Source organism: Argopecten irradians, chromosome 5 (genome assembly GCF_041381155.1).
Source record: "Argopecten irradians isolate NY chromosome 5, Ai_NY, whole genome shotgun sequence".
NCBI classification, from domain to species: Eukaryota; Metazoa; Mollusca; class Bivalvia; order Pectinida; family Pectinidae; genus Argopecten; species Argopecten irradians.
In genome coordinates this window covers 3,288,907-3,299,839 of record NC_091138.1, presented here as the reverse complement: position 1 = coordinate 3,299,839, position 10,933 = coordinate 3,288,907, and the positions used below count along the sequence as shown (strand labels likewise).

General features: G+C 38.3%; 1 pseudogene; it reads right to left on the bottom strand.

The window, feature by feature from the left end:
- On the bottom strand, positions 1 to 10,304 carry LOC138322660 (galactoside alpha-(1,2)-fucosyltransferase 2-like; annotated as a pseudogene).
- Between the last annotated feature and the right edge of the window lie 629 nt (positions 10,305 to 10,933).

Genomic DNA, 10,933 nt, shown 5'->3' with positions numbered 1-10,933 from the left:
TTTAAAATTCACATAGTTTATTCACATAAACATCCACGTTATATAGTTCACAATAAATCCATTAGGAACACACACACTGGCACACTGTTTCACTTACTTAAGTTCATAATCACTGCTAGGTGATATCCATAATTGCGAAGTATTCAGTACATCCCAAATGCAAGTATAAATCCCATGGTCACACTTTAAGAATGATAGAGTAATCCGTATGTATATCACATCACTGATACATGTAGGAAATATCCGTACAGTACATCCCAAGTATAAATCCCATAGTCACAAACACTAAGTGTAGTAAAGTAATCCGAATTAAAATAACTGATCCTGAGATGTGTGGAGTAGGTCCCAAAATTTCCATGTACTCTCTGTCGTTTCGTCACGTGCACCCCCTTTTATAACACTTTCATACTGTCCTCTAATTGGCTAAAACCTCGCTCCATCCATCTTCATTATCACGTTCATTGGCTGAATCTTAATATGATTACATATTTCTACCTACTTCCATCCCCCCTCCCAACCTAACTCTAATTGGCTGGCCGGAGTGACCACTACCTAAATTTAGCTCTCTGTTACTATTAATACGAACACCTTACGCAACCTGTCTATCAAACTGGACCCTAATACACAGCCCTAGTCGTAAACAACTCCTTATATGGAAAACGGAATGCGGTGCCCTAGCTCCCTACGTATACGTAACGACCCCAGATGGGCACGTGCACGTGGCCACCTGGTCCCTAACTGTCCTATGTATGTATATATACACTATACATACTGCACATATATAAACTAAAACTATCAACTGAATAGTATAAAACTGTTATTTTACAATACAAATAAACTTTAACTTTAACAACTAATAAAAACTAAGCGTGACATAAATTTCCACGCTACACTACCCCCAACTTTTCAAGTTTTGTCTCCGACAAAAGTTAAGGTACACTACATCTATAACTGAATTACAGGTAAACAATGGTATAAAATTATAAAATCAGGTACTGCAAACATGGAAATTTACGCGAAGAGGAAACCACCCCAACTACACAAAGTATATATATCGCGCGCTATATCCGGTGTACATAAATATTAGAAGCCACTTCCGCGCGCAAAATCCGATGTACATTCCGTTATACTTAATAGACGTTAATACGCGTAATTATCTAGAAATGGAACATTTGTTGAGAAAATAACAGCTTCGCGACAATTTAACACGTTTACCACGAAATCAAACACGCTCCAATATATCCACGTTCACAGTCACTGAACTATTAATATTTATGATAAAAGAAACATGTCATACAATCAACTCTCATTCACATAATTATTTCAACAATATATAATCAACATAATAAATCTAACAAGAAAATGCCATATTGGAGATGTAATAATCCATTGTAATGTTAACGAAATGAACTTTGTGCTCATTATAAAACTGTAAAACCACGTATTAGCATCGCTTTAAAATTAAGTGTCACATATAGGTATCCATACACGTAAAGGAATGTGTCACATAATAATTCACAGAATTGTTCATCACTGATATCCTAGTGTCACATATATAAATCCACGTAAAGGAATGTGTCACATAATAATTCACAGAATTGTTCATCACTGATATCCTAGTGTCACATATATAAATCCACGTAAAGGAATGTGTCACATATTTAATAATTCACAGAATTGTTCATCACTGATATCTTAGTGTCACATATATAAATCCACGTAAAGGAATGTGTCACATAATAATCCACCGGATTGGTAAAGTTCATCACTGATATCTTAGTGTCACATATAAATCCACGTAAAGGAATGTGTCACATATTTAATAATTCACAGAATTGTTCATTACTGATATCTTAGTGTCACATATATAAATCCACGTAAAGGAATGTGTCACATAATAATCCACCGGATTGGTAAAGTTCATCACTGATATCTTAGTGTCACATATATAAATCCACGTAAAGGAATGTGTCACATAATAATCCACCGGATTGGTAAAGTTCATCACTGATATCTTATAGTGTCACATATATAAATCCACGTAAAGGAATGCGTCACATAATAATTCACCGGATTGGTAAAGTTCATCAGTGATATCTTAGTGTCACATATATAAATCCACGTAAAGGAATGCGTCACATAATGATCCACCGGATTGGTAAAGTTCATCAGTGATATCTTAGTGTCACATATATAAATCCACGTAAAGGAATGCGTCACATAATAATTCACAGAATTGTTCATCACTGATATCTTAGTGTCACATATATAAATCCACGTAAAGGAAGGTGTCACATAATAATCCACCGGATTGGTAAAGTTCATCACTTATATGCGTTACGTATAGGTATCACACGAAACTTTGCGCGAAAGTCACATAATATTTCAGAAATGTCCATTTCACAGTTCTTCATAGTCATCTGGAACGGCCACCACACAATAGATCATCATCAGCAAAACAGGTAATTTCAAAACTTGTTCATCGGAGCCCAGCCTTGTTCCGGTACTGCGACAGGCATGGTACAAGTACGTGTACACACACAACGTACAGGTACTTCTTCCGGTTCGTCCATTTTATTTCAACAAAAATTGGGTTTCTAAGGCTAGCGCTCTGGATGGATCACCACCACAACATTATCTTTGGAATCAGCCCATGTTCATGTGTCTCCTGGGTACTGGTTGTAACAGGTTCCAGGTCACTCTTGGGACATCACAGCTCATACAGCATGTAGTTTCTTGCCTCAGTGTTCAGCATAAATCCCCCGTGTGGACGTCTGGATTTCCAAAAGTTGAAGTTAACCATTTCTTCACGTCACCAAACGTTTCTGTTGTCTACCACCAAACTTTACATTGCTTGGTATGACCATGTAGACACTTCGCTATTAATGCGAAGTTTTCACCAACTTCCTGACATATGGTTCTGGATCGGTTTCTGATGATTACATCTTCAGCGTTGCCTCTGTTCTTGAAGAATCAGTCCGGACGCCATCCTGGACACCACATGTCACAGGAACGTCACTGGTCTGCAGAACAAGTGACACCTTTTTATAGGCCTTCAACTTCAAATCGGCACCGTCAGGTATCTTCATGCATGACTGCCATCAATACAAGTTGTCCATCTTCTGACTGAAATTCTTCCCGTACACAATAACACAGTCCAGATAAAACACTGCAATGTTCCACTGTAATCCACTCAGCGTTTTCTCAATAATTCTGGAGAAAGTGATCCAGGCGTTGACCAAATCAAACACCATCACTATAACATTGGTACAATCCACCTAGTGGAATAACGAAGGCGATCTTCCATCTATCGTCTTCACTGAAAGGCATTTGATGATAATCCATTTGTAGATCCACAGATAAACACAACACAACTTTAATATCACACACCAAGTTGACGTCTTTACGAATAATATACACAAATTTAAGTCGACAACACTGTCCGGCAACTGTCCCAATTAAAATACAATATACTCTCCGATTCCCTCTATCAATCATTGTGGTTTATTGCATGGCTATAATCCCCCGTCCAATACTTCACACTTGTCGAGGTATTCTCTCCATAGTGCTTCCTTAAACAGCACGTGATCCATTGGCTTGATCGACTGTCTTAACAACGATAGTTCCCGAATGATAAATTTTGATAAAATCACTACCACAAACAACGTGTTTACATCGGCTGTCTTACACAGGGAAAGGTCAGGCTCCAATACAGGACGATCCTCATAGCACCGCTATAGAGATCTACGGATATAAAAGTACGTCTCCGGTGTCAACTTTCCAGTCCACCATATTACGCACTTCCGTAGCTAAATCACACATTATTACATCACACATTACTCTGGTTTCGAGTAAGTCGTACTCTTCTTCCTGTTTGCAGTTTCCCGCGGAAGAAATAATTTCACAAAACTCTGTGTCTGTATCCCTCTTAGTAGCACATATTGCTGGGTACAGTCTTAACTCCGTTCCTCGCCTGTATTAGTCCTCCATTCCCGCGCGGCCGACGCGCACGCATGGCCTTCTGCTCCAGCAGGGACACACTTGACGGAATTTCGTGAACATAAAGTATCGCTTCATCTTGGCTGTTTGACGACATTAATTCACTATCGTCCACTAATACCTGGGACATATTTGTCACTATGTCTACTATCACGGGATTCTGAATCGAATTCACTATCACAGAACACGTGATACACAACCAGAACACTAGAGTTCCAAACACTTTAAACTCTTTTATGAAGCACGTGATAATGTGGTTTGGGTATCTATAGTACACTATACCCACAGAACTTGCCAAATACAGCAACACAATAATCCATCTTAGAATGAATCCCGTATATTGATGTTCCGACTTGCGTTGATACGCTGTCCGTGAACACGAAGCACATATATCACAACTCACTGTAGTCCCTATAGGTCCAACACTCGGAGTAGAGGTCATTGATGATATTTCAACATCCGAATCACGGAATGTCCGAGGTGAATAATAAAGCAAATCAGCACTCATCATTTCACTGTGGTCGAAATTATAATTGAAATCTCGACGCACATGCGTCGGAAAAGTGAGCCCTCGCTGAAATGATCTCCTCGATGTTTCCGGAATATCCATTACCACAAATAGTCACAAATATAAAATCCAAAAAGTTCAGCAAAGTAACATTTCCACTGCCGTAATCATGGTAACTTCCATCCCACCGCTGCCACCATTTGTAGCGTTTCTCCAAAATATGATAGCACTTAGGCTATATGACGAGACGCTATTGTATATCTAAGTCCGTGATGGAAGGTGACTACGGCAGGGAAAACTAGAAAACGTCACTTTAAAATTCACATAGTTTATTCACATAAACATCCACGTTATATAGTTCACAATAAATCCACTAGGAACACACACACTGGCACACTGTTTCACTTAAGTTCATGATCACTGCTAGGTGATATCCATAATTGCGAAGTATTCAGTACATCCCAAATGCAAGTATAAATCCCATGGTCACACTTTAAGAATGATAGAGTAATCCGTATGTATATCACATCACTGATACATGTAGGAAATATCCGTACAGTACATCCCAAGTATAAATCCCATAGTCACAAACACTAAGTGTAGTAAAGTAATCCGAATTAAAATAACTGATCCTGAGATGTGTGGAGTAGGTCCCAAAATTTCCATGTACTCTCTGTCGTTTCGTCACGTGCACCCCCCTTTTATAACACTTTCATACTGTCCTCTAATTGGCTAAAACCTCGCTCCATCCATCTTCATTATCACGTTCATTGGCTGAATCTTAATATGATTACATATTTCTACCTACTTCCATCCCCCCTCCCAACCTAGATCTAATTGGCTGGCCGGAGTGACCACTACCTAAATTTAGCTCTCTGTTACTATTAATACGAACACCTTACGCAACCTGTCTATCAAACTGGACCCTAATACACAGCCCTAGTCGTAAACAACTCCTTATATGGAAAACGAAATGCGGTGCCCTAGCTCCCTACGTATACGTAACGACCCCAGATGGGCACGTGCACGTGGCCACCTGGTCCCTAACTGTCCTATGTATGTATATATACACTATACATACTGCACATATATAAACTAAAACTATCAACTGAATAGTATAAAACTGTTATTTTACAATACAAATAAACTTTAACTTGAACAACTAATAAAATCTAAGCGTGACATAAACTTCCACGCTACACTATCATTATACACCACAACAATTTACACTCCTCAATTAATTATAAAATATTACTGTCTATTATCGAATTGGTTATTCAGCATTACAATTAGACATAGATATAAATTGCCGATTATGTATATATCGAACAACATATGGGACAAGGAAGTAATTCCAATCGTGTGGACAAAAAAAATTGTAAAATTTTCCAGGCGATCTGCCCCTTTATCAAGACATACAAAAAACGAAAACGATTACATTATAGGATACGAACAGTAATGCGGGACATAGTGGACAAATATTTAACTATACAGCACCATGGAGTGCAATTTACCCTTCGGCAAGTTGCAGCCGAAGGCCGGATCTACACAAATTTGAACAGCATACGCAAGCAGATGATGCCTGAAATGTTTGCTACTCCTGACTTTGTAATGGACACTGTTACATAGATAGAATGATCAGCTGTTTTTCCCTGCTCGCTGTGCTAGGTTAGTCCAACCCATCCAGGATAGAAAAAATCTTTGTAATCTTTGCTGAACGCATTCCGTAATCGTGAACCATCCTTAGCTGGCCATTGATAGAAAGTGACTTCTCCACCGGTCAACCACGCTGACCACCAACTAAACGAACCAACACTGCTAATTAGGTGGTCGCATGACCCTAAAATAGCCATGTCTACCGCAGGTGAATTTCCCTCTATATATTCTGAACGGATTCCTTTCGGCATGTTTTCTTTTGTCCAGGCCATGCCATTAGAACAAATCAGAAATATCACGTTTTTAAGTTGTTTAGCCAAAAAGTAGTGGACAGATTTATTTATATAGCTCTCACTTGCAACCTGATATCCAAACTTATGATCAACTAAATCCCCTCTCCTAATATGGACTCCTATCAGCGTCACATTGGAACGTGATGTAAAATTATGTTTTCTCAAGACTGAATGAATCACCTTGTTTTTAGATTCTGTAATATCGTCTTTGAAGACGAACTGCTTGCGGAGAGATTTCGAGGCGTTGTAGAAGTACATCCATGACTGTAGGTATGCTCCTACTCTATAGTTATTATTAGCTGGAAAAGTCGCCATCCTTTTATCATATCCACAGCCAAATCTTGCTCTCCTTGGAACATACGTTTTACAAATATTCCTGTAGTTTTTCTTCCGCTTAACACCTAGTTTAAACACATTCGTTAACTGGTTAGTTTCATCAATAGCTACGGACATTCCTTTTTTGGCCGCTAGTCCATACATAGCTGCGAACTGAAACATTTGGTTTCCAAGACGTCCCATTAGCAGGACGCACAGACTATACTTAGCGGACATATTTCGGTCTGATGTCAGATGGAGGTCCAAGCGTTGGCATCATGTTGCTATAGAAGGCCGACATATTGGCTCCATGTGCTGAAGTGTTTTTCCAACTTGTATTTCTCTTTACGAACGCTAGTAATTCTGCCGATATCTTGGTTTCCGATGTAAATTCTCGTAATATTTTTCTAAATTTCTGGTTACTGTCCTTTATTGTAGCCGGAAATAATACAAGGATGCCAAGTAAACAAACTAAGGTGCTACAAATAAAGGCAAACCCTGAAACACAATACAGCCGGTCCATTACAAGGAGCAACAATGGAAACAGTGGTGAAGCATTGATCGGTTTTACTACTGGTATGGAAGTTGTTGTATAGGTTACGATATCATCAACATCACTTACATTTATCTGGTATTGCTATTTCTCATTTTTTACCTACAAGATATCTTGGTATCATGTAAGTAAAACATAAATGAACTATAAAACGTTAACACTCAGATGGATAGGCAATTAATACAAAATGTGATGTGTAAATATTACACAAGGCACAACAGATAATGTCAAAGTGTCCCCGGTAGTGGCACACATTTAGTCCTCTTTGAAGAGTTGTTCTCTGTGATAACACTTAACAAACTAATTATATAGGGTTTTGAACGATCTCGTGTAATACTAATTACATTATAGCCTATTCTTCAGAATCATGATAACATTCAAATGTAATTAAAATCAGTTTGTATTAGCTGGCATGTTCCTGTTACCAAACTGTTTTGTTTATTTAAAATCAAAGGAGGACCGGTCTCCAGGTGACTACTAGAGAGATTTAATTTTTTGCTTTGTCCAATTTTGGCGAAACCAAATGACATTTATTTTAGTATGCATCAATATATTAGAAAGCAAATAAGATAAATATAAATCTAGTGTCAAAAACTAGGTCACGGTGACCTTATTTTGTAAAATGACAACTATGCAGAAATTGAATTTTCCTGTCATATCTCCTACGAATTTATAACCAGATATATAATAATAATGATGGTTAACAGAGGTTCCTGTATATCTAGTTGTGTATACTTACACCTCATACATAACTTGTAGTTTCTCCGTCCGATTCTCATATTCATTTTATCCTGGACAACAAGTTTAGGTTTCAACAGCAATGGTCTATAACAAATAACATTAAAGCTATAAGTGCCGTAATTTCCATACTCAAGAATCGAGAACTTTTAACATGTTATTAATAACCAAAATTTACAAACGTTTAGAAAATTTCAATCATTAAAGATGCTCTACCGCTGACGTATTTTGTCTTAATTAGACACATATACACACGATTGTGGAAAGAAAATATGTTTTAGTGGATATGAAGCAATATTCTTTAAGTCCAATTTCTGACATATTATTGTGATTGTTATTCATTTATAATATACTCACATAACACGTCTTATTAACAGCTATGGTCATGTAAGGACGGCATTCAATGTATGTGGTGTGTTGCGTGTATAAAGTGCAGGTATGTGTTGTGGGAGACTAAGGTATATTCGTGTTGCCCTGTTTTTAGTGTCATATCACTGAAGCATGCAGCCGAAGATACCAAGCAACACACCACACCCGGTCACATTATACTGACAACGGGTGAAACAGTCGTCCCATTCTTTAAATGCTGAAAGCTAAGCGCAGGAACATAAACTGCCACTTTTATAGACATTGGTGGACCCCGGCCAGGGGACAGAACCCAGAGACTACCTCACAGGGGCTAGCGCTCAACCAAAGGCCAAAAGTGAGGCGTTGTAAAAGGAGACGTCAGGAAGGAGCAAGTAAGTAAGTAAGGAAGAAAATATAATATTCTTAATTTAGTCGCCTTTTACTATCATGCAACAGGGACAGAATGTGCAATTCTAACGTCCTACCTGCAGGGCCGACCCATACAAGTCTTTTTGTTTGGCCAATAAGTTTCATCTACATTTAAGGGGACAATTCAGTCAGGCTTGCTTTGTTATATTACAAAGAAGCAAAAATATAGCATACATGTATTGACATTCCTAATGAACGATAAAAAATTGACAAGTTCCACGTCAATGGTTAATTGACAACGTTGAAATTCCCAATGGTATATAGCAATGCATTTTACGATTAAGTAGGTACAATATATAGATTCTACGCTGTACCCATACCCGAGCCGATGTCACGAATTAGTCCATGTGATCTATGTATACTCGCATCTCATCATACAAGACCAGTTGTTTGTCCAAATGAACCTCATCTTCACTTGACCTTTAACGAAAATGCAAATATTACAATGACATCTGCTTCGTTCATGTTTCATGTTTCACCTGTTTGTGTATAATGGTTTTTCCACAAACTCACCTGTTTGTGTAAAGCGGTTTTCCACAAACTCACCTGTTTCTATATAATGGTTTACCACAAACTCACCTGTTTGTGTATAATGGTTTTCCACAAACTAACCTGTTTGTGTATAATGGTTTACCACAAAATCACTTGTTTGTGTATAATGGTTTACCACAAAATCACTTGTTTGTGTATAATGGTTTTCCACAAACTAACCTGTTTGTGTATAATGGTTTACCACAAAATCACTTGTTTGTGTATAATGGTTTACCACAAAATCACTTTTTTGTGTAAAATGGTTTTCCACAAACTCACCTGTTTGTGTATAATAGTGTTCCACAAACTCACCTGTTTGTGTATAATGGTTTACCACAAAATCACTTGTTTGTGTAAAATGGTTTTCCACAAACTCACCTGTTTGTGTATAATGATTTTTAACAAACTTCTCTGTTTGTGTATAATGGTTTTCCACAAAATCACCCGTTTGTGTATAATGGTTTACCACAAACTCACCTGTTTGTGTATAATGGTTTTCCATAAACTCACCTGTTTGTGTATAATGGTTTTCCAGAAACTCGCCTGTTTTTGTATAATGATTTTCCACGTCCGTTTTCTTCAGGGCTGTGACGGTTACAGTAGTACAGTTCTATATGGTCCAAGCTTTTTCATGTGTGTTGTGTAACGGAGATTCTTCCCAGGAGCTGCTCAAACTGCATCAGGTTAACTTGTATCACAGGTATACTATTAAACACCCTACCCGGTATTGTACACATGAAAAAGAACAGGAATACTCTTTGTTCTGGTTCAGATATATCAAGCTATATAAGCGACTGTTTTACTACCACAGTATAGTTACGCAGGTCCACCCTGAACAAACCTTGATTTTATTTACTTCAGACTATTTCAATACTCTACTCAGCCATCCGCATCAATACCTCTAACGACTACAAGGAGTATATAAAATGATAGCGTTGCTATCTCCACTTTGTTAACACATAGGTGATGGTTGAGTTACCCTGTGTGTTTGTTTTCTTGAATCACTAACACTTTACACCAGGTAACGTCACAGTGACAGAACTGTAACTGGGATACATGGGAATCACTAACACTGTACACCAGGTAACGTCAGAGTGACAGAACTGTAACTGGGATACATGGGAATCACTAACACTGTACACCAGGTAACGTCAGAGTGACAGAACTGTAACTGGGATACATGGGAATCACTAACACTGTACACCAGGTAACGTCAGAGTGACAGAACTGTAACTGGGATACAAGGGAATCACTAACACTGTACACCATGGGAATCCCTAACACTTTACACCAGGTAACGTCAGAGTGACAGAACTGTAACTGGGATACATGGGAATCACTAACACTGTACACCAGGGAACGTCAGAGTGACAGACCTGTAACTGGGATACATGGGAATCACTAACACTGTACACCAGGTAACGTCAGAGTGACAGAACTGTAACTGGGATACATGGGAATCACTAACACTGTACACCAGGTAACGTCAGAGTGACAGAACTGTAACTGGGATACATGGGAATCACTAACACTGTACACCAGGTAACGTCAGAGTGACAGAAC